Below are 24420 nucleotides of genomic sequence, written 5' to 3' on the forward strand. Positions count from 1 at the left end.
ATAGTTGCATAAGATGGAGACTTGTTACCTGATGCACCATCAATAAGGTTTACACTGTGTATATATTATGCTGGCACCACTAGAGGATGCAACTGGCGGAGACCGGGGTTTCCTGCTCCTGTGGCAGAGGATGTCCACCAGAGGGCACTGTGGTGGGAGAACTGAGGGTCACCTGCAAAGATCTGCAGGGCCCAGTATAAAAGACTGCCCACCAAGCTTGTGCCTGACTCTGGAGTTATGATTAAAGGACCAAGATCACTACAGTTTGAGTACAACACATTGCCTCGTGGAGTCATTCATAAGTGCATTACAGACATAACAGTAACAAGTGTGAGTGAGTGAGTGCTGCACTATCGGAGGTACCATCTTTCGGATGAGACATTAAACCGAGGCTCCGTCTGCCCTCTCAGGTGGGTGTAAAAGATCCCATTTCAATATTTCGAAGAAGAGCGGGGGAGTTATCCCCGGTGTCCTGGCCAACATTTATCCCTTGACCAACATCAGTAAAACAGATTGTCTGGTCATTATCACATTGCTGTTTGTTGAGAAAGTCCTTCATTGTCTGTGAGGCGCTTTGGGCCATCCTGAGGGGGTGAAAGGCAATGTAGAAATGCAAGTCCTTTCTTTCTTTCTTTGTCCCAAAGCTGGACATGGGCCGAGCGGCTGCCGATTACAGAATGAATATTAGCAGCTGCCTGGGCCCCGCGGGGAGTCCGAGAGTCCAGTCCCCACTGACTGCCCATTCCTTCCGGCCTCTCACATCCAGTCGGGCTGGGTGGGCTCCGGCCTCGGTTCCACTTTGCCTTTCCCAGGGGTGGGAGCGGGTGAGGGGAGCGTGTTTTACCGGCGACGCAGTAAACGCTGGATTCTCCTGCGCTATTCGCACCTTCCCGTGAGCGGCCATGGCGCTGGAAGCCGGTCAGAGCGGCGGGCGGCCGTTAGCGGCAGTTAGCAGTGCAGTCAGCGACAGCAGCACCCGGTGTAAGGTGGGGTCCCGCGGGGATTGGGAGACACACCCTCCCACTTCCTCCCCACACTGGCCTTTCTCACACAGGAGCCCGGTGTAGGGAGCGGGGCACACACACCTCCCATTGTCCTCACACACTCCTCCGTTCTCACACCGCGTCAGAAAGTTATCACACACGCCCGCTGCAAGAGGTCAGAGAAAAGAAAGGTCAGGTCACAGAAACTCTCCCACGTTACAGATTGTTCCAACTCACACTCACTTTTACAACAACTTGCATTTATATCGCGTCTTAATCGTAATATAACGTCCCAAGGTGCTTCACAGGTTATCAGACAAAATTTAACAGAGAGACACAAAAGGAGATATTAGGACAGGGGACCAAAAGCTTGGCCCAAGAAGTCAGGTTCAAGGATTGTCTTATAGGAGGAGCGAGAGGTGGAGAGGTTCAGGAAGTGAAATCCAAAGCTTCGGGCCCAGGCAGCTGAAGGCACGGCCGTCAATGGTTGAGCGATTAGAGTCGGGAATATGCAAGAGGACAGAACTGGAGGAGCACAGAGTTCGTAGACGGTTATGTGGCTGGAGGGGTTTACAGAGATAGGGAGGGTTATGAGGCTGGATGAGGTTACAGAGATGGGGAGGGGTGTAGGGCTGCAGTGGGTTATAGGGAGGGATGTAGGGCTGGAGGGGATTACAGAGATAGGGATGGGTGTAGGGCTGGAGGGGGTTACAGAGATAGGGAGGGGTGTAAGGCTGGAGGGGGTTATAGAGATAGGAAGGAGTGTAGGGCTGGAGGGGGTTACAGAGATAGGGAGGGTTGTAGGGCTGGAGGGGGTTTCAGAGATAGTGGGGGGTGTAGGTTGGGAGGAGGTTACAGAGATCGGGAGAGGTGTCGGGTGGAGGAGATTACAGAGATAGGGAGGGGTGTCGAGTGGAGCGGATTACAGAGATAGGGAGGTATGAGGCCATGGAGAGATTTGAACACAAACATGAGAATTTTAAATTCGAGGCATTGCCAGACTGGGAGCCACTGAGGATCAGCGAGCACAGGGGGGATGGGTGAACGGGACTTGGTGCAAATTAGGATGGGATTAAATATTGAGGCAGAGATTGAGGATTAAATTCTGTATCCAATTATTCTGTCTAATTCTGGGCACATTAGGAAGGATGTCAACGCCTTGGAGCAGAGAAGATTTACAGGAATGATACTGGGGATGTGGGACTTCAGTTATGTGGAGAGACTGGAAAAGCTGGGATTCTTCTCCTTCGAGCAGAGAAGGTTAAAGGGAGATTTAATAGTGGAGTTCACAATTATGGAAGGTTTTTGATCGAGTAAATAAGTAGAAGATGTTTCCAGGGGCAGGAGGGTCAGGGACCAGAGGTCACAGGTTGAAGGTAATTGGCAAAGGACCAGAGGGGAGATGGGGAGAGTTTATTTACGCATCGAGTTGTTGTGATCTGGAATGCGCTGCCTGAAAGGGCGGTGGGAGCAGATTCAATCGTAACTTTCAAAAGGGAATTGGATAAATATTTGAAAAGGAAAGATGTGCAGGTCTATTGGGAAAGAGCAGGGAGTGGGAGTAATTGGATCGCTCTTTCAAAGAGCCAACACAGGCCCGATGGGCCGAATGGCTTCCTTCTGAGCTGTCTGATTCTATGACCCGCCCTCACTGAACTCCAGGCCTCCCTTTGCGAGGAGCTGTGCCACTAATTGTGTGGCAGGTGATGGGAGAGTCCAGGGGGATTCACTCACTAAAAGCCTCTGTGTTTCCCCCCACGGTACCTCTGCTATTGGATACTCTGCTGACCCTGACACCCAGAAGCCGGGGCGGAGTGAGGGGAGGGGCTGGTGCTGGAACGGTTACTTACCTCGACAGCCCCTGTGCCAGTAATATCCGGGCAGGCACCTGTCACACTTGGGCCCTGTCGCCCCCTCCTTACAGTCACAATATCCCGTGTCATTACAGCGATGGTGGAACGAGCCATCAGGGTGACACTCACAGTCTGCAGAAACAAGACAACACACACACTGCACACGGCTGTTCCCAATAAACACAGCGACACAATCTCAGCGACAGGAATGAGTGCGAGCCGGGACAAGGGAGGCTCAGACTGTGGGGGTGAAACAAGTCTCCAACACTTTACAAACAGCTTCAAACCTCCACACACTGACTGCACACGGCCCGTGTTCCACTCCCTGGGGCGACTGCACAGAATTAACGCAGGTTAACAAGGCCAGAAAAAACAAACCAGGTTCATCAATAGAGGATAGAATGCACAAGCACAGAAGTGATGTTAAACTTGTATCGAACCTTGGTTAGACTGCACTTGGAGCACTGGGCACAGTTCTGGTCTCCGTATTATAAAAAGGACAGAGAGGCACTGGAGAAGGTACAAAGTAGATTTGCAAGGATGATACCAGAACTGAGACGTTGTACCTATCAGGAAAGGCTGACCAGGCTGGGGCTCTTTGCTGGGAAAGAGAAGACTGAGGGGTGACCTGATCGAGGTCTTTAAAATTGTGAAGCGGTTTGATAGGGTGGACGTAGAGAAGATGATTCCACTTGTGGGGAGTCAAAAACTAGGGTCAAAAATATAAGATCATCACTAATAAATCCAATAGGGAATGGAGGAGAAATTTCTTTATCCAGAGAATGGAACTCACTACCACAGGGAGTTGATTGAGGTGAATAGTATCGATGCATTTACGGGGAAGAGAGATAAACACATGAGGGCGAAAGGAATAGAAGGATATGCTGATCGGGTGAGATGAAGAGGGGTGGGAGGAGGCTCGTGTGGAGCATAAACACCGGCATGGAGTGGTTGGGCCGAATGGCCTGTTTCAGTGCTGCACATTCTGTGTAATTGTGTGTGTGGAGAATGGGAGGAGATGAGGAAATGGAGAGAGGGGATTGTTGGTGGACACTGACCGGGAGGGGTAACATTGAGCAGAGGGAAGCAATGCTGCTACGATGCAGGATGGTCGTTTACCGAGAATACAAACTGTCATGTATTCAACTGTCATTGTAACCCATGTATAAGCTGACCTAAGTTGTGCATCTTGAGAACACTGACCACAGGGGGCGAACTTGTGGGAGACACTCCTAACCTGGACTTTCCGGTACAAAAGGGGAAGTTCCACCCACCGTCTGTCTCTTGAGGTCTTGGTAATAAAGGTAACTGGTCACAGAGTGACCTTCTCTCAAGTATGGGCCTCGTGTGCATTTATACTGTATAGTAAGGACATATTATTGGCAACGAGAAACTGGGATTTAAACCACGCGAGCATGGCCACTAGCAGCAGAGAAGAGAGATGCTGTGTTGGTGATGATTGGGACGACTTTATTGAGAGACTATAGCTAAGTTTTGTCACTCAGGAAAGGTTGGGACAGCATTCGGCCAGCCAACGCAGGGCTCATCTCCTGACTGTTTGTGGATCCAGAACGTACTCCCTGATGAAGGACCTTCTAGTGCCAGTGAAGCCGGCAGATAAGACTTTTCAAGAGCTCAATAAGTTGATCGGGGAACACCTTAAACCAGCGAGCAGCATGCACATGGCGAGACTGGCGGCGAGAAGGGCAAAGTGTTCCTGACTTCGTGGCAGATCTCCGGCGACCGGCGAGCCTATGTAAGTTCCCAGATGCATGCAGAGCGGAGATGCTGTGAGACTTTTTTTTTGAGGGCATCGGGCACGCTGGGGTTTTCAGGAAGCTGATTGAGACCAAAGACTTGACCTTGGAAGTGGCGGCTCTGATAGCCCAGACAATTATCTCAAGGGAGGAAGAGACTAGAATGATTTATGGCAAAAATCTTGGCTCAAATGCGTCAAATGACCAGGGAGTCAACATTGTTAACGCGGTGCACAGTTCTCTAGGCAGACAAGGGCAATCAGACATGCCCCAGCATGCAGTCGAACCCAAAGAGGGAATTCAACAGAGACAATGGCTAGCTGAACAGCGATTCAGGCCATCGCAATGGACAATGTGCGGCCAGTAATGGGTTCATCAATATCTGTTAATGGTGCGCTTAAGGACAGTTACAGAGATAGTCAGAGACGATCGACTGGTAATGGATCTTTTGTTTCCAACAATGGAGCCTCCAGCTCATGCTGGAGGTGTGGAAGCAAACACCCAGCCAGAGCTTGCAGGTATCAGCAATATACCTGCAGAAACTGCAACATCAGCGGTCACTTGGCGCGTATGTGCAGGAAGCCTGCAGCCAGGTTGATGTACGAGGAGGACGGGCCCGATTTAAGCCCAAGAAGCCAAATGAATACTGGGGGAAATCACTGGAAGCTGAAGTTCAGCGAGTTCAGGTGGAGCACATATACAGTTCATACACCAGGATGCCACTGATAATGATGAAAGCGCTCCTCAATGGCATCCCAATATTAATGGAGCTAGACACGGGGGCCAGCCAGTTCCTGATGAGTACCAAACAGTTCAAAAGGTTGTGGGTGTCCAAGGCCAGGAGGCCAAAATTATTGCCGATTGACGCACTGCTACGGACATATACAAAGGAGATCATTCCGGTGCTAGGCAGCACCACGGTAGCCATGACCCACAAAGATTCGGAGAACAGGTTGCTGCTCTGGATTTTCCCGGGGGACGGTCCCGTACTACTGGGGAGGATTTGGCTTGCTGTCATGAACTGGAAATGGCCGATATCAATGCAATTTCTTCTGTGGAGCGAGTATCATTCTCACAGGTCCTAGACAAATTTGACTCATTATTTCAACCCGGCATCGGCACTTTCATGGGGACCAAGGTAGTGATTCACATAAACATGGACGCCAGGCCAGTATACCACAAGGCCAGAGCGGTGCCGTACGTGATGCGGGAAAAGATAGAATGCGAATTGGACTGCCTGCTGAGGGAAGGCATCATCTCGCCAGTCGAATTCAGCGAGCCCAATCGTGCCGGTGCTCAAGGCGGATGGGTCGGTCAGGATATGTGGCGATTACAAGGCCACCATCAATCGGGTATCACTCCAAGATCAGTACCCGCTACCGAGAGTGGAGGACCTCTTTGCGATGCTATCCGGTGGCAAACTTTCTTCAAAATTGGACCTGACCTCAGCTTACATGACCCAGGAGCTGGCGAGTGAGTCAAAGAAGCTGACCACAATCACGACACACAAGAGGTTGTTTGTGTATAACAGATGTCTGTTCGGGATTCATTCGGCCGCCGCGATCTTTCAGCGAAATATGGAAAGCCTCCTCAAGTCGATTCCAAGGACAGTGGTCTTTCAAGACGACATCCTCATCACGGGTCGCGATATTGAAGAACACCTCCACAACCTGGAGGAGGTGCTACGCAGACTGGACCGGGTAGAGCTGCGACTGAAAAAGGCGAAGTGTGTCTTCTTAGCTCCAGAGGTAGAATTCCTCGGGAGGAGGGTAGCAGCAGACGGGATCAGAGCTACTGCGTCCAAAACGGAAAGGATCCAGAGAGCCGTAACACGACGGAGCTGCATTCGTTCCTGGGGCTCCTGAACTATTTTGTTAACTTTCTTCCCAAATTGAGCACGCTGTTAGAGCCGCTACAGGTGCTCCTACGCAAAGGTCGTGAGTGGGTCTGGGGGGACAGCCAGGAAAGGGCTTTTGATAGAGCACGCAATTTGTTGTGCTCTAACAAACTGTTAACGTTATATGACCCGTGTAAGAAACTAATTTTAACGGGTGATGCATTGTCCTATGGGGTCGGGTGTGTGTTGCAGCATGTGAATGCCAATGGTCAGTTACAGCCGGTAGCTTATGCCTCCATAAGTCTGTCCCAGGAAGAAAGGGGCTGCGGGATGGTAGAAAAGGAAGCGCTAGCATGTGTATATGCAGTAAAAAAAATGCATCAGTATCTGTTTGGCAGGAAATTTGAGCTGGAGACAGATCACAAACCAATAACGTCCCTTTTCGCCGACAACAAGGCCATAAATGTGAATGCATCGGCCCGCATACAGAGGTGGGCACTTACGTTAGCCGCCTATGACTACACAATTTGACACAGACCGGGCACTGAAAACTGCGCCGATTCACTCAGCAGGATCCCACTAGCCACCACTGAGGGGGCAGCTGAGCATGATGCTGAGATGGTCATGGCTGTTGAAGCTTTCGAAAGCGAAGGCTCACCTGTGACAGCCCATCAGATTAAGGTCTGGACAAATAAAGACCCGCTACTGTCTTTAGTTAAGAAATGTGTCCTGAATGGGGACTGGGCAGCTATGTACGGGGCATGCCCTGAGGAGTTTAAACCGTTTCATAGGCGCAAGGATGAACTCTCGATTCAGGCCGATTGCCTACTGTGGGGAAACCGAGTAGTCATGCCCCCGAAGGGCAGAGAGGTGTTTATCAGAGAACTTCACAACGAGCACCCGGGCATTGTCATGATGAAGGCAATTGCCAGGTCATATGTTTGGTAGCAAGGGATAGATGCAGACCTGGAACTTTGTGTTGGCAGATGCAACACATGTGCTCAGCTGGGCAACGCAGCCAGGGAAGCCCCCCTTAGCCCTGGTCCTGGCTCGCCAAGCCATGGTCACGCTTCCATGTGGACTATGTAGGTCCTTTCATGGGAAAAATGCTTTTGGTTGTTGTAGACGCTTAATCCAAATGGATTGAGTGTGCCATTTTAAATTCAAGCACATCCTCTGCCACGGTAGAAAGTCTACAGGCAATATTTGCCGCCCATGGTCTACCGAACGTCTTGGTCAGCGACAATGGCCCGTACTTCACAAGTACTGAATTCCAGGACTTCATGGCGGGCAATGGAATCAACCATGTCAGAATGTCATCGTTCAAGCCGGCCTCAAATGGCCAGGCAGAACGAGCAGTGCAGATAATCAAACAGGGGATGCTCAGAATCCAAGGGGGTTCCCAACAAATCTGCTTATCACGTCTCCTGTTGGCCAATAGATCCCGACCACACTCGCTCACAGGGGTTCCACCTGCAGAGCTGCTGATGAAAAGCACGCTCAAAACCAGGTTATCCTTATACACCCTGCTATGAAAGAAATTGTTGAGATCAGGCGTCAGTCACAATGTGACCACCATGACAGAAATGCGAGGGCAAGATGTATTGATGTCAATGACTCTGCTTTTGTCCTTAATTACGCTGCAGGGCCCAAATGGCTTGCAGGCACTGTGATTGCCAAAGAGGGGAATAGGGTTTTGGCAGTTAAACTTACCAATGGACAAATCTGCCACAAACACGTGGATCAAACTAAAAGGAGGTTCAGCAACCCCATAGAAGAAGCAGAGGAAGAACACGACGTAGAGTTTACTCCACAACAGGTGACCGAACACCGGAACCAAGTGAAGGAGAGCCCAGTCACTGTGGGCAGTCTGGACAGGCCTGAGGCACCGCAAACAGCAGACACTCAGGCCAGCGTCCAACAACCGGAGCCCCAACTCAGGCGCTCTACAAGGGAGCACCAACCACCAGAGAGACTTAACCTGTGATCCCAATAAAACTTTGGGGGGGAGGTGATGTCATGTATTCAACTGTCAGTGTGACCCATGAATAAGCTGACCTAAGTTGTACACCGTGAGAACACTGACCACAGGGGGCGAACTTGTGGGAGACACTCCTAACCTGGACTTTCCGGTATAAAAGGGGAAGCTCCACTCACCGTCTGTCTCTTGAGGTCTTGGCAATAAAGGTAACTGGTCACAGAGTGACCTTCTCTCAAGTATGGGCCTCGTGTGCATTTATACTGTATAGTAAGGACATATTACAAACAACATACAAATTCCTGAAAAACAATGGAGACAGGGAGGCAACAATTATATCGTCAAAACACAGAGCTTTCAATTTACCTCAACACAGCCTGGGCCAAGCCTCATCGCCAGGGAAAGATCGGGTTGGGGCCAAGTCACTGGGGAAAGGTTGGGTCGGAGTCTAGTCACTGGGGAAAGGTTGGGTCGGGGTCTAGTCACTGGGGAAAGATCGGGTTGGGGCCAAGTCACTGGGGAAAGGTTGGGTCGGAGTCTAGTCACTGGGGAAAGGTTGGGTCTGGGCCTAGTCACTGGGGAAAGGTTGAGTTGGGGCCTAGTCACTGGGGAAAGGTTGGGTCGGGGTCTAGTCACTGGGAAAAGGTTGGGTCGGCATCTAGTCACTGGGGAAAGGTTGGGTCGGGGTCTAGTCACTGGGGAAAGGTTGGGTCGGGGTCTAGTCACTGGGGAAAGGTTGGGTCGGGGTCTAGTCACTGGGGAAAGGTTGGGTCGGGGTCTAGTCACTGGGGAAAGGTTGAGTCGGGGTCTAGTCACTGGGGAAAGGTTGGGTCGGGGTCTAGTCACTGGGGAAAGGTTGAGTCGGGGTCTAGTCACTGGGGAAAGGTTGGGTCGGGGTCTAGTCACTGGGGAAAGGTTGGGTCGGGGTCTAGTCACTGGGGAAAGGTTGAGTCGGGGCCTAGTCACTGGGGAAAGGTTGGGTCGGGGTCTAGTCACTGGGAAAAGGTTGGGTCGGCATCTAGTCACTGGGGAAAGGTTGGGTCGGGGTCTAGTCACTGGGGAAAGGTTGAGTCGGGGTCTAGTCACTGGGGAAAGGTTGGGTCGGGGTCTAGTCACTGGGGAAAGGTTGAGTTGGGGCCTAGTCACTGGGGAAAGGTTGGGTCGGGGTCTAGTCACTGGGAAAAGGTTGGGTCGGCATCTAGTCACTGGGGAAAGGTTGGGTCGGGGTCTAGTCACTGGGGAAAGGTTGGGTCGGGGTCTAGTCACTGGGGAAAGGTTGGGTCGGGGTCTAGTCACTGGGGAAAGGTTGAGTCGGGGTCTAGTCACTGGGGAAAGGTTGGGTCGGGGTCTAGTCACTGGGGAAAGGTTGAGTCGGGGTCTAGTCACTGGGGAAAGGTTGGGTCGGGGTCTAGTCACTGGGGAAAGGTTGGGTTGGTGTCTAGTCACAGGGGAAAGGTTGGGTCGGGGTCTAGTCACTGGGGAAAGGTTGGGTTGGTGTCTAGTCACTGGGGAAAGGTTGGGTCGGGGTTTAGTCACTGGGGAAAGGTTGGGTCGGGGCCAATCACTGGGGAAAGGTTGGGTCGGGGTCTAGTCACTGGGGAAAGGTTGGGTCGGGGTCTAGTCACTGGGGAAAGGTTGGGTCGGGGTCTAGTCACTGGGGAAAGGTTGGGTCGGGGTCTAGTCACTGGGGAAAGGTTGGGTCGGGGTCTAGTCACTGGGGAAAGGTTGGGTCGGGGTCTAGTCACTGGGGAAAGGTTGGGTCGGGGTCTAGTCACTGGGGAAAGGTTGGGTCGGGGTCTAGTCACTGGGGAAAGGTTGGATTGGGACCTGGTCACTGGGGAAAGGTTGGGTCGGGGTCTAGTCACTGGGGAAAGGTTGGGTTGAGGCTGGTCACTGGTGAAAGAGGGGCTGATTTCCGACGCGCTTTGCTCAGCCCTATTGAAGTTATTTTCTTTGTTTCTTTATCTTGTTTTGGGCTGAAAGCAGAAGGGTGAAAGAAGGTGAGAGCAAAGATTGTAACAGGAACTGACCTCGGCAAACGTTGTGGTGGTCCAGCTGTGTTGAAGGGTTTCGGTGGTAGCCCAGCCGACATAACTGGCAGTGTCGGCCTCTAGTGTTGTGCTTACAGCTCACGCAAATGGCGGTGGTAAGCAGCTCGAGGTAACTGCACCGGTTCGAATGGCCGAAGCATTCGCAGGCTTGCAGGGAAAAGACAGAGAGTATAGACGGGACACAGACAGTTTGCAGACTGCGAGAGGGTCACATACTGCAGGAATGAGAGGTGGGGAGGAAATGGCAGGAATGGGAGGGAGGGAGGGAACACTGAGGCTTTTAGCCGTGAGGGGAAAACATCAGACTCCTGGCCAGTTACGGTTTGCATTGAATCAGGCAGATGGCAATGGATGGTCCCAATCCCAGGTTTATAGAGTCTGTGCCGGGTTTTACACAGCACTGCCAAGTTAGGAGCCTTTCAACTGTGGCTCAGTGGGCAGCACGTTCGCCTCGGAGTCAGAAGGTCATCGGTTCAAGTCCCATTCCAGAGATTTGAGCCCATAATCCAGACTGACGCTCCCAGTGCAGTACTGAGGGAGTGGTGCACTGTCGGAAGGGCAGTTCTGAGGGAACGCTGCAGTGTCGGAGGGGCAGTTCTGAGGGAGCACTGTGCTGTCGGAGGGGCAGTACTGAGGGAGTGCTGCACTGTCGGAGGGGTAGTACTGAGAGATTGCTGCACTGTCGGATGGGCAGTACTGAGGGATTGCTGCACTGATGGAGCGGCAGTACTGAGGGAGTGCTGCACTGTGTGAGGGGGAGTACTGAGGGATTGCTTCACTGACGGAGGGGCAGTACTGAGGGAGTGCTGCACTGTTTGAGGGGCATTACTGAGGGATTGCTGCACTGCCGGAGTGGTAGTACTGAAAGACTGCTGCACTGCCAGAGGGACAATACTGAGGGAGTGCTGCACTGTCGGAGGGACAGTACTGAGGGAACACTGCACTGTTTGAGGGGCAGTACTGAGGGATTGCTGTCCTGCCGGAGGAGCAGTCCTGAAGGATCAATATATAAATGCAAATCCTTGCTTTCTCCTGTGCTCTGAGCCAGTCGCGGTGTTTGAGGTTCTTGCTCTGGGTTCGTGACCTCTAGTGATGAGATTCTTGGCCGTGTGCGACCGAGTTTTGGGTCAGCTGCATGTGTCAGGAGAAATCAGCAATTATTAATCCCAGCTGGAGAACAACGCGCGTTCTGAACAGAACATCTGTACTGTGCGCACACACATCGAGTGGACACTGTCCGGGATGGCAGGAGTGTCCGAGAGACAAGCAAACAGACATTTCCATCTCTGCTACACCGCCAATCAGACAGAAACTCACACCGAGACTCGGGAGGAGATATTAGGACAGGTGACCAAAGGCTCAGTCAAAGTGATAGGTTTTAAGGAGATTCTTAAAGGAGCAGAGAGAGGTGGTGTGGAGAGGTTTAGGGAGGGAATTCCAGAGCTTCGGGCCCAGGCAGCTGGAGGCTTGGGAAGGTGGTAGGGATGGAGAAAGTTACAGAGATAGGGAGGGTTGTAGGTTGGGAGGGGGTTACAGAGATAGGGAGGGGTGTAGGGTGGGAGGGGGTTCTAGAGATAGGGAGGGGTGTAGGGTGGGAGGGGGTTATAGAGATAGGGAGGGCTGTAGGGTGTGAGGCTTTACTGATAGGGAGGGGTGGGACCACAGAGGGATTTGAACGTGAGGATGAGAATTATAAATTGGAGGCGTTGCTGGACCGGGAGCCAATGTCGGATCAATCAAACACTTCCCCGGGTCGACTCACTGCCCGGGCTGTCGCTCGAAGTGGATCGATGGATAATTAGTGGGAATCTGGTCCGCGGAGAGATGATTACATAGAAACATAGAAAATAGGTGCAGGAGAAGGCCATTCGGCCCTTCTAGCCTGCATCGCCATTCAATGAGTTCATGGCTGAACATGCAACTTCAGTACCCCATTCCTGCTTTCTCGCCATACCCCTTGATCCCCCGAGTATTAAGGACTTCATCTAACTCCTTTTTGAATATATTTAGTGAATTGGCCTCAACAACTTTCTGTGGTAGAGAATTCCACAGGTTCACCACTCTCTGGGTGAAGAAGTTTCTCCTCATCTCGGTCCTAAATGGCTTACCCCTTATCCTTAGTCTGTGTCCCCTGGTTCTGGACTTCCCCAACATTGGGAACATTCTTCCGGCATCTAACCTGTCTAAACCCATCAGAATTTTAAACGTTTCTATGAGGTCCCCTCTCATTCTTCTGAACTCCAGTGAATGGGGTGAGGCTGTGACAGGCTGTTATTGTGGGATTACGGTACATTCGAGTGGGTTGAGGGTTTGAAAGGCAAACTGTGTAATGCCGGATGTGACGGAGTCTCCCTGTTATTATTCAGTGTGACTGAATACAGCAACAACTCACTCAGTAATTCAGCAGAAAATGGAGATTCTTCACCAGATATTAGAACTAGTTTGTCTTTAGTTCAGTTTGTGTCGGTGATGAAGGTTTTGAGTGTTGGTTCTGGCTGTACCTGGGCAGGAAAGGAGCAGGTTTGGGGTCAAAGTGTAACGTTTCATAGACCCCCAGTCTCAGTCAGTGTGGTGGGTTATGGTCACTCCCGGTCAGTGTGCGGAGTTTTGTTCACTCCCGGTCAGTGTGGAGAGTTATGGTCACTCCCGGTCAGTGTGGGAAGTTATGGTCACTCCTGGTCAGAGAGTTATGGTCACTCCCGGTCAGTGTGGGGAGTTATGTTCACTCCCGGTCAGTGTGGGGAGTTATGGTCACTCCCGGTCAGTGTGGAGAGTTATGGTCACTCTCGGTCAGTGTGGGGAGTTATGGTCACTCCCGGTCAGTGTGGGGAGTTATGGTCACTCTGCTCCCGGTCAGTCTGGGTGTTGGTTCGGGGTTGCGATATTGCGGATGATTTGGAATGACATGGACAGCATGCGAAGGGTTAAATAAACGGGAACAAGTTGATGTAAGATCCAGGAACAAAGGGGAACAGATTGAGGCCGAGACACTCACCCAGTTCCCATTCCTGTATATGGGATCACGGGATTACAACAGGTCCACATTGATCTCGGCCTCAGCCACCATATGGATTTCTACAAATCTTCCCTCCACTTCCCACTGAACGTTCTCACTGAGACACAGTTAAGAAGCATTTTCATCTCAGCTAAGATGTGTGTCGTATATATTACATCTTCCCTGCTTTATATCTGCTGCACTGCTCGAGGAGATTATACTTTACTGCATAGATACACAGGCAAGCAGACTCCTGATCCCAGCCCTGTTCATACCGAATCTGCCTCACACCTTCATCTGTTCACACTCAGCCCCTGCTCACACTCAATCCCTGCTCACACCTACACCTGTTCCTCGCTCACTGAGCGACAAGGGAGGTTTGAGGGAAGCGGATCATTCCCGATACAGAAATGAGCTCTGGGTCAGCAAGTCACAGGTCAGAGAGCATAGGTCCTACTTACGGCCACTCGCCACGGAGGGGTTAGGGAGCCCTGGAGAGGGAAACGGAAACAAACAGAGTTAGAGAGACATCTGATCAACAATCTTTATCGATAAACACATTAACACAACCGATCACACGGAGTGTTCATCAGATCTACGTTACTCAAACTCACGAACAAGGAACTGATGGGGGATTGGCGTGCTGCATCCTCTGAGCGCTCACACCAGCCCTGTGTGAGACCAGGTAGAGTTGCTAAAGTGCTCCCATAAGGTGAGTGTGAGAGTAGTACGTGGGGACGCTCCCACTACGTGCGATTAGTGTGTAAGTACGCAGAGTTAATACGTAAGGGCATCAGTGGTCACACACACCCCTCCCCCACTGCCCAGTCAGCTCACTATCTGGATATTGATCTCGGGACATTCCACACACAGCAGGCCACAGATGTCCCTCACAACCTTCACTTCCTGATCTGCTTCAGATATTGATTACACAGAGGCTTATTCTCCTCTCACCTTCCCCAGCTGTTCCCCAGATGTTCATCCAGCTGTGAACATTCCATTCTCACATCAGTCTGCACCTCACTGCTGGCTCTGTATCTGTGGGTGTCCGGAGTGAGGTTTCAGCAAATTCAACCCCTGCTATTACAACCTCACCCTCTACATAATGCCAGCGATCCCCCTCGCTCACTGACCCCGACATTACATTGATAGAGGGCTTCAAAATGAGGAAGGGTTTTGATGGAGTGAATAAGGAGAAACTGTTTGCAGGGGCAGGAGGGTGGGTAACCCAAGGACACAGATTGAAGGTGATTGGCCAAAGATCCAGAGGGAGATGAGGATTATTTTTATGCAGCGAGTGGTTGTGTGCTGCCTGAAAGGGCGATGGGAGCAGATTCAATCATAACTTTCAAAAGGGAGTAGGATAAATACTTGAAAAGGCAACATTTGCAGGGCCAGGGCAGTGGGGAGTGGGACTAATTGGATAATCTTTCTTTCATTTTTATTTCCTTTTCTAGATCTCTTCCATTCTCTTTCTCACTTTCCTTTTCTCTCTCTTTTCTTCTCCCTTATTTTCCATCTCTCATTCTCAGTTACTTACTCTGCTTCTCTCTCTCCCTCTTTCTCACATTCTCTATTTCTCTCTTTCCCACTTTCTCACTTTTTTTTGTTCTCTTTCATTCTTTACTTCTCTCTTTCTCTCTCGACACACCTCTCTCTCTCCCTCCGTCTCTCTTTCTCTCCCCCTCCCACTTTCTCTCCCCCCTTTTTCGCTCCCTCCCTCTGCCCTTCTCTCTCTCTCCCCTCTCCATCTCTCCCCCCCCCCCCCCACCCCGCCCCCTCAGTGTGGAGCTGTGGGCACGGACCCTATTTCTGTCCCTGGCTCTGTCCAATTTCCCGCTGTGAGTCTCTGTTCCCACATGAACACAATGACAAAGATGGGTGGGTTGTATTTTGGAGTCGGTGCTTTGCCGGGAGTTGGGCTGAGAATGAAATGTGAAGGGAATCTGGTGCCGGCACTGGTCCGGGTCGGAGCAGCTCTGGTTACTCACAGACATTGGCCGTCCCTTTGGGAATTAGGAGGTACGAGCCCGCTCTCCACGCTCGGCCTTGAAAGTCTTTCTTGCATCTCCCGCAGTCCGGCCCCGTCGTGTTGTGCTCACACTCGCAACTCAGCTTCCCCTTCTCCCAGATACAGTTGTTGGCGTGAAGATTGCACTTACACCTGGCAAAAAACAACAGCAAGCTGGTTTCAAATAAGCTGAGCAGCCGGGTTAGACTGGGGACTGGCCGCTCCGCGAGTCCGCTCTCCCTTTCCCAGCTTCGCTCTGCAAACAGCAACATTTTTCTCCCACTTATTGCCTTTCAACCCAGGCGGCGGGTCAGTTTCTGGGTGTGTTTCCGCTGATTGACGATCAGATTCTGGGCAGCAACAAGAACACGTTAGGAGAGAGTTTCTGATCAGCTCCGGCCTTCCAGGCCCCTCAAAGGAAGAGCTTGCATTTATAGAGCGCCTCTCACAAGTTATTTCTTTACAACAACAACACCTACAACTGCAACAATAACTTGCATTTAGATAGCGCCTATAGTTAGTAAACCATCCCAAGGTGCTTCACAGGAGCATAAATCAGATAAACTGACACCGAGCGACATAAGGATATATTTAGACAGGTGACCAAAAGCTTGGTTTAAGAGGTCAGTTTTAAGGAGCGTCTTAAAGGAGGAGAAAGAGGTAGAGAGGGAGATGTTTCGGGAGGGAATTCCAGAGCTTAGGGCCCAGGCAGCTGAAGGCACGGCCGCCAATGGTGGGGCGAAGGGAGTGGGGAATGGGCAAGAGGCCTTGGTGGAAGAGAGCAGAGATCTCGGAGGGCTGTTCTTGGTGTTGGAGGAGAGCAGAGATCTCGGAGGGCTGTAGGGTGGGAGGAGGTTACAGAGATAGGGAGGGGGAGAGGCCATGGAGGGATTTTTAGACAAGGATGAGAATTTGTTGTTGTTGTGGTTCAGTAAATGCAATTTGGAAAGGCGCAAAGTGCTGTGATGGTCTCTGTGCCGTGAAGCGTGAGAACGCTGGTCTCGGTGACTCTGTGCTAACAGCATCGAGCCGCCGTTTAACTCACTGCGAGGGTGAAGCTTCACAATCCGCAGATTGTACGTTGCACATTCAGCAAATTGTCAGTTATGGGCACTGTTTGCTGAACTAAGCAGATACCCAGACAGTTCCTTGGAGTCACATTAACGGCAGCGTAAACATTTTACTGCTCCTGTTCTCTAATTAGTGTCTGAAGATTGTCCTCGGCTAAAAGCTGGAACGAGCCTCCCAGAAGCTGAGTGTGGAATAATGAGGGAATGCCTCCGAGCCCTGGAGATTGTGTGATGGGAGAATGGGAACTCACTGACCCAGACTGAATATAGATCCAACACGAAGGAAGCCTTCAGTCACAATCATTCCTCAAATCAGGGAGGGCTTGGATCGAGTAAATGGGGAGCAACTGTTTCCAGTGGCAGGAGGGTCGGGGAGCAGAGGTCACAGGTTGAAGGTAATTGGTAAAAGACCCAGAGGGGAGATAAGGAGAGTTTATTTACGCAGCGAGTTGTCGTGATCTGGAATGCGCTGCCTGAAAGGGCGGTGGGAGCAGATTCAATCGTAACTTTCAGAAGGGAATTGGATAAATACTTCAAGGGAAAGATTTGCAGGGCTATGGGGAAAGAGCGGGGAGTGGGACTAATTGGATATGTCTTCCAAACAGCCGGCACAGGCCCGATGGTCTGAATGGCCTCCCCCTGTGTTGTGTGATCCTCTCACTCTCTGAATCCTGATCAGACTGGAGCTCGGCAGTGCTGAGAGTAAAGGGACAGACTCTGCTCGCTCCGTGCTGCTCGATTGGCTGAACACTGAGCAGGAACTCGCTGACTCATCGCCAGCCAGCCAGCAGGACTGTGAAAGCTCACAAACGGGCCCATCACCAGGGGCAGGGGGAGCTGGCACAGTGCTGGTCTGTGCCCACTGTCGCAGGGCCATTCAGGAAAGCTCAAACACCCGACACAGGGGCAGCTGGCGGTGCCCAGTGGGCCGGGGGAGGGATCCCCATCTATCGCTGTCAAACCTCCCAGTTACCCAGCGTTCATGTTGGAACAGGAGGAGGCCACTCAGCCCCTCGAGCCTGCTCCACCATTCAATGAGATCATGGCTGATCTGTGACCTAACTCCATTCACCCACCTTTGCCCCATATCCCTCAATACCATTGGCTGATAAAATCTATTAATCTCAGATTTAAAATTAACAATTGGTCTTGCATCAACTGCTGTTTGTGGAAGAGAGTTCCAAACTTCTACCACCCTTTGTGTGTAGAAGTGTTTCCGAATTTGACTCCTGAAAGGTCTGGCTCTAATTTTTAGACTTTTCACCCTACTCCTAGAATCCCCAACCAGGGAAATAGTTTCTCTCTATCTACCCTTTCAGTTCCCCTTCATATCTTGAAAACTTCAATCAAATCACCTTCTAAATTCTAGGGAACACAACCGTAGTTTATGTAATCGCGCCTCATAATTAGATGTTGGCCCTAATAAACTGCGCTTCAGATGTTCATTGAGATTGTGTGCCAGATGTTAAGTCAGATATAGTGCCCTCCAGATGATAACTGAGAGTGCCATGCCAGATGTTATCTCTGATAGAGTATCCCAGATGTTAGCTCTGATAGGGAACACCAGATATTTACCCTGATGGAGAATCACCAAGTTAATAGACTGAGAATATCCCCCAGATGTTGGTCCTGATAGAGTTCCCCAGATGTTGGTCCTGTGAGTGCTCCCAGATGTTGGACCTGAAAGAGTGCCCCCAGATGTTGACCCTGAGCTCCCCAGATGTTGACCATGTGAGTGCCCTCCCAGATGTTGGCCGCGTGAGTTACCCCCAGACGGTGACCATGAATGCCCCAGATGTTGGCCCTGTAAGTGCCCCCTCGATGTTGGCCTGACACGGCGCCCCCTGGGTGTGAAGTGTGGGGTCTGCGACTCTGGCCAGAAGGGGCAGGAGCTCTCACCGGCCGCGAATGTCCAGGTTGGAGATGGCGTAAAAGTATGTGGAGAGGTTGTGCTGGTCAACACTGGTTGCCCCAGTGGCCGGCCGGAGCAGCCTGACCCGCAGGTCAGTCAGGGTGAAGAAGTCCCTCAGGTCTTTGGTGGTGTTGGCCGTACAGCGAGGCCATGTCCTGGAGACGGGGCCCCCCGAACAGGGCAAAACGCTCCTGGATCTCGAAGCGGACCATCTTGTCCACCTTCCACACGTAGCCCCTGGAGTACTCCTCCGTGCAGATGATGTCCAGTACTGAGGCCGGGCTCAGATCCCGGGCGCTTCTCGGCTCCATCCCGAAGGAGGTGAGGCAGTCGGCCGCGTAGAACTGGTATGGTTGCCACGTCCGGCCGTGGTCCAGAGACTTCTCCAGGACCATCTGCTCCGGCCGGCTCGACTCGAAGGTGATGACTATGTCCTCGGTCAGCTCGATGGTCTTGCCCCAGGACAGAGTGATGTTGATCAGGAGGGGCTCGGGGAAACTCCTCCAGGAGATGCTTTGCCAAAAGGAGTTGGGAATCCGCCCCTCGTCATCCAGCATCAGCTCGGGCGGGTGTGCGAGCTCGGGCATGTGAGCATCACACTCGTTGTTGCACATGTACGGGTTCTCCTGGAAACGGAGACGGAACAACACAGGTTAGATACAGAGTAAAGCTCCCTCTACACTGTCCCATCAATCACTCCCAGGGCAGGTACAGCATGGGTTAGATACAGAGTAAAGCTCCCTCTACACTGTCCCATCAAACACTCCCAGGGCAGGTACAGCACGGGTTAGATACAGAGTAAAGCTCCCTGTACACTGCCCCATCAAACACACCCAGGGCAGGTACAGCACGGGTTAGAGACAGAGTAAAGCTCTCTCTACACTGTCCCATCAAACACTCCCAGGGCACGTACAGCACGGGTTAGATACAGAGTAAAGCTCCCTCTACACTGTCCGATCAAACACTCCCAGGGCAGGTACAGCACGGGATAGATACAGAGTAAAGCTCCCTCTACACTGTTCCTTCAAACACTCTCAGGGCAGGTACAGCACGGGTTAGATACAGAGTAAAGCTCCCTGTACACTGTCCCATCAAACACTCCCAGGGCAGGTACAGCACGGGTTAGATACAGAGTAAAGCTCCCTCTACACTGTCCCATCAAACACTCTCAGTGCAGGTACAGCATGGGTTAGATACAGAATAAAGCTTCCTCCACACTGTCTCATGAAGCAATCTCATGGCAGGTACAGCATGGGTTAGATACAGCGTAAAGCTCCCTCTACACTGTCTGATGAAATACTCCCAGTGCATGTACAGCACGGGTAAGATACAGAGTAAAGCTCCATTTAAACTGTCCCATTTAATACTCCCAGGGCAGGTACAGTACAGGTTAGATACAGAGTAAAGCTCCCTCTACATTGTCCCATCAAACACTCCCAGGGCAGGTACAGCACGGGTTAGATACAGAGTAAAGCTCTCTGTGCACTGTCCCATCAAACACTCCCAGTGCAGGTACAGCATGGGTTAGATACAGAATAAAGCTCCCTCTACACTGTCCCATTAAACACTCCCAGGGCAGGTACAGCATGGATTAGATACAGAGTAAAGCTCCCTCCACACTGTCCCATGAAGCACTCCCATGGCAGGTAAGCATGGGTTAGATACAGAGTAAAGCTCCCTCTACACTGTCTGATGAAATACTTCTCGTGCAGGTACAGCATGGGTCAGATACAGAGTAAAGCTCCATTTAAACTGTCCCATTTAATACTCCCAGGGCAGGTACAGTACAGATTAGATACAGAGTAAAGCTCCCTCTACACTGCTCCATCAAACACTCCCAGGGCAGGTACAGCACGGGTTAGATACAGAGTAAAACTCTCTCTACACTGCCCCATCAAACACTCCCAGGGCAGGTACAGTACAGGTTAGATACAGAGTAAAGCTCTCTCTACACTGCCCCATCAAACACTCCCAGCGCAGGTACAATACAGGTTGGATACAGAGTAAAGCTCCCTCTACACTGCCCCATAAAACACTCCCAGGGCAGGTACAGCATGGGTTAGATACAGAGTAAAGCTCCCTCTACACTGCCCCATCAAACACTCCCAGGGCAGGAACAGTACAGGTTAGATACAGAGTAAAGCTTCCTCTACACTGTCCCATCAAACACTCCCAGGACATGTACAGCATGGGTTATATACAGAGTAAAGCTCCCTCTACACTGTCCCATCAAACACTCCCAGGACAGGTACAGCATGGGTTAAATAAAACCCCAGGTCTGGACGGAACACTTTGTGCTTTTTAAATGAATCTGGGGAAGAAATAGCAGAGGCTTATATTTAATAATTAGTTAGAAAAAGGTGTCATACCCGAGGACTGGAAGCTAGCTAACATAATACTTATATTTAAGAAGGGAGATAGAACATGTCCAGAGAACTGTAAACCCGTCAACTTAATATCGGTGGTAGGAGAAATAATGGAATCCTTACTAAAGGAGAATATACAATAACATTTAGAGAGCAGAAGTATAATAATGAATAGTCAGCATGGATTTCAAAAGGGAAAGTCTTGCTTGACCAACCTCATTGCATTCTCTGAAGAGGTAACAGAGAGAGCAGACAAGGGTAATGCAGTAGATATAATTTATCCAGATTTCCAAAAGAACTTCGATGAGGGACCACATAATAGACTAATGAATAAGGTCAGAGAATGCAGAGTCAGGGAGCCAGTAGCAGAATGGATAGCTAGCTGGCTTCAAGACATAAAGCAGAGAGTCGGGGTAAAGGGCAGCTATTCAGAGTGTCAGAAGGTAAAAGTGGGGTCTCCTCATCTCCCCTCTGGTACTTTCACCAATCACCTTCAATCTGTGTCCTCTGGTTACCGACCCTCCTGCCACTGGAAACATTGTCTCCTTATTTACTCAATCAAAATCCCTTCATGATTTTGAACACCTGTATTAAATCTCCCCTTAACCTTCTCTGCTCTGAGGAGAAAATCCCAGCTTCTCCAGAGTCTCCACATAACTGAAGTCCCTCATCCCTGGGACCATTCCAGTAACTCTCGTCTGCTCCCTCTCCAAGGCCTTGACATCCTTCCTAAAGTGTGGTGCCCAGAATTTGGACACAATTCTCCCGCTGGGCTCTGCCTCCACCACCCTTTCAGGCAGTGCATTCCAGATCCTAACCACTCACTGCGCAGAAACATTTTTCCTCATGTCGCCTTTGGTTCTTTTGTCAATCACCTTAAATATGTGTCCTCTGGTTCTCGAGCCTTCCGTCAATGGGAACAGTTTCTCTCTATCTACTCTGTCTAAACCCCTCATGACCATGAACACCTGTATTAAATCTCCCCTTAACCTTCTCTGCTGTAAGGAGAACAATCCCAGCTTCTCCAGTCTCTCCCTGCAACTGAAGTCCCACATCCCTGGGACCAGGAACGAGCCCCAGCCTGTTCAGCCTTTCCCCATAGTTAGATCCTCTCAGTTCCCCAATCATTCTTGGGAATCATTTTGAGCAAAATAAAATGGACTGTAAAGAGACCAGGGAGCTGATATTTGGACAGATTTCTGACATGACGAAATTTTGCAAGTTTTCTTTGTTTAGATTTTCCAAAGTTCATGTTCAGTGAAAGAATCTCCGACCTCTGACCTCTAGAGATGGGAAAATGAGTCTCACTGCAGCTGTCTGTTTGGGTTAGAGAGAGAGAGAAAGGGCGAGAGTTTTGTGGGCAGAATGATTGATGGGAACTTGTCTTTTTATTGTCTGTTGATAAAACAATCCCTTATTTGTGCTCAGGCCTTACCCCTGGGCTCTGTGTGTCGGACCCTCGCCCAGCCTGTGGGCCTAATGATGCTTTACCTCAGGCTGGTTTGTGAGGGAGCAGTCGGAGGTGGCAGGGCTCCCTTGGGGTCACTTCAGGTCATTGACCTTCCGCGGTGAAGCAGCGATGGACACAGCGGCAGCTCCAAATGTTGTGATCTGGAAGGCGCTGCCTGAAAGGGCGATGGCAGCAGATTCAATCGGGAATTGGAGAAATACCTGTAGGGGAAAGATTTACAGGGCTGTGGGGAAAGAGCGGGGAGTGGGGTTAATTGGGTAACACTTTCAAAGAGCCGACACAGGCACGATGGGCCGAATGGACTCCTTCTGTGCTGTATCATTCTATGATGCTGTGATTCTAAGTCGGGACACTGTGTGACTCGAGGGGAACTTGGAGGCGATGGTGTTCCCAGGCACCTGCTGCCCTCGTCCTTCTAGATGCTGGAGGTGGCGGGTTTGGGAGGTGCTGCTGAAGAAGCCTTGGCGAGTTGCTGCAGTGCATCCTGTGGATCGGACACACTGCGACTCTACCTGACATCGGCAACACAGAATCAGCCCGACATCCTTTTCCAAATGATCAGACAGCTCACCTGTAACATCCTCATCCCCAGCAAGTGGCTGTTGCAGCAATCAATAAAACTAATGCGTGTGATAAAGATGGAGAGCGCGGCAATATACAGAGATCATAGAGATTAATGAATCTACAATTGTCACAGCATCGACTAAAGGCAGTGACTAAAGCCGCATATTGGATTGGTTATTTTTAATACTCGATGTAGAAGGAATGGAGTAACATTAGTACCAGAATCCTAAAGCTGTGTAATGTGTGAATGAATAATGGAACGGTGCAGATGTGACGTGCTCCTGAATTGCCGTGTCCTCGGGACATAATTAACAGCACCATGCCCCAGCGCTACAACTGACCTCCGACTGCTCCATCACTGTGTGTCCCAGGCCGTGGTCTTTGTTGGTGAAGGCACCATAAATGTTCAGGCTCAGTTCACCAGCCATGCCCATCCAAACCTGGCTCACCTTCTGGTTCCCTACTCAGCCTCACCCCACCTCACACTACCCTTTCACAAGATTTCAGCCTCATCCCTAATCTGAGGTCCTTCTCACCTCATCCCACCGTTCACACATGCACTGTGAGCAGCCACGCAGATTCAAATGCACGTTTACACACATCCACACAGCAGCAGCTATTCAACTATGGAAGGCACATGTGGCACACGATGAGCTGCACACTCACTCACACCTTCTTGTGCTTCTTACTGCAGGTGAAACTGGTTCACAACAGGAGAGAGCAGCAGTGCACCGGTGGAGGGGAGCCTGACATACAAGCCCTCAGTGACGTGGAGGAGCGAGTGTCCATCCCCATGGGCACACCAGTTGGTGCGGTAGTGGCCGGAGAAGCAGCGCCCCCTGTGGACCGTGACGGTATGTGAATGCCCTTTGGCATTTCTGTGAGATCCTTGACCCTTGACAGTAAACGCCGTCCACTTCGACTGACGGGGAAGATGATGAGGAAGGTGAGGAAAGTGTGGTGTCTTTGAGGGACCCTCCATCAGTTGCTCCGAGTGGGGTCACCACCTTGGTGGAAGAGCCAACATTCCTGGGCTTTGAAGAGCCTGAGGCTCCTGAATCCAGTGGCCTGCAGCAGTGCCCAGAGCGAGGGGAAGCTCGGGGGCCATCTCCCCGCACAGTGAGTCGGCCTATCAGTCCTGCTCAGAGACAGTCAGACGTGGACCTGGACTTGGAGGCTATGTCCAGAGAGTCCATGCAAATACACCGCGAGCCAATGGGTGCATTGGAGAAGGTCCCGCAGAGCATGGATACACTTGCCCTGAGGTTGGGGGAGACCGCCTCGAGCATTGTCCCTGCCTCTCAGCAGTTCAATGAACCCATCCTTGCCCACTTACAGAGGGAGATGGACTCAACCAGCGACAGTGGAGTCGCAGAGGGGAGAGCGCGTGCCATGGTTGACGTGGCAGCAACTATCGCATCACAGGCCCAAGCCACGCAAGGTCTTTGTGATGTGATACTGTCAATGATTGTGGCAACAACTCTCAGAATGCTGCCTTTCAGACTCAGGCTGCTCTGAGTCAGTCACAGAGTGATGCCATGCAAACACTGACTGCTGCCATCCTCTCTGTTC

At 51.1% G+C, this 24420-nt stretch overlaps 1 pseudogene; it reads right to left on the reverse strand.

Moving 5' to 3' along the window:
- Positions 1–919: 919 nt before the first annotated feature.
- LOC139250605 (netrin-G1-like) overlaps positions 920–24420 on the reverse strand; it is a 32251-nt pseudogene continuing 8750 nt past the window's right edge.

The sequence above is a fragment of the Pristiophorus japonicus genome, unplaced genomic scaffold (genome assembly GCF_044704955.1).
Source record: "Pristiophorus japonicus isolate sPriJap1 unplaced genomic scaffold, sPriJap1.hap1 HAP1_SCAFFOLD_400, whole genome shotgun sequence".
NCBI classification, from domain to species: domain Eukaryota; kingdom Metazoa; phylum Chordata; class Chondrichthyes; family Pristiophoridae; genus Pristiophorus; species Pristiophorus japonicus.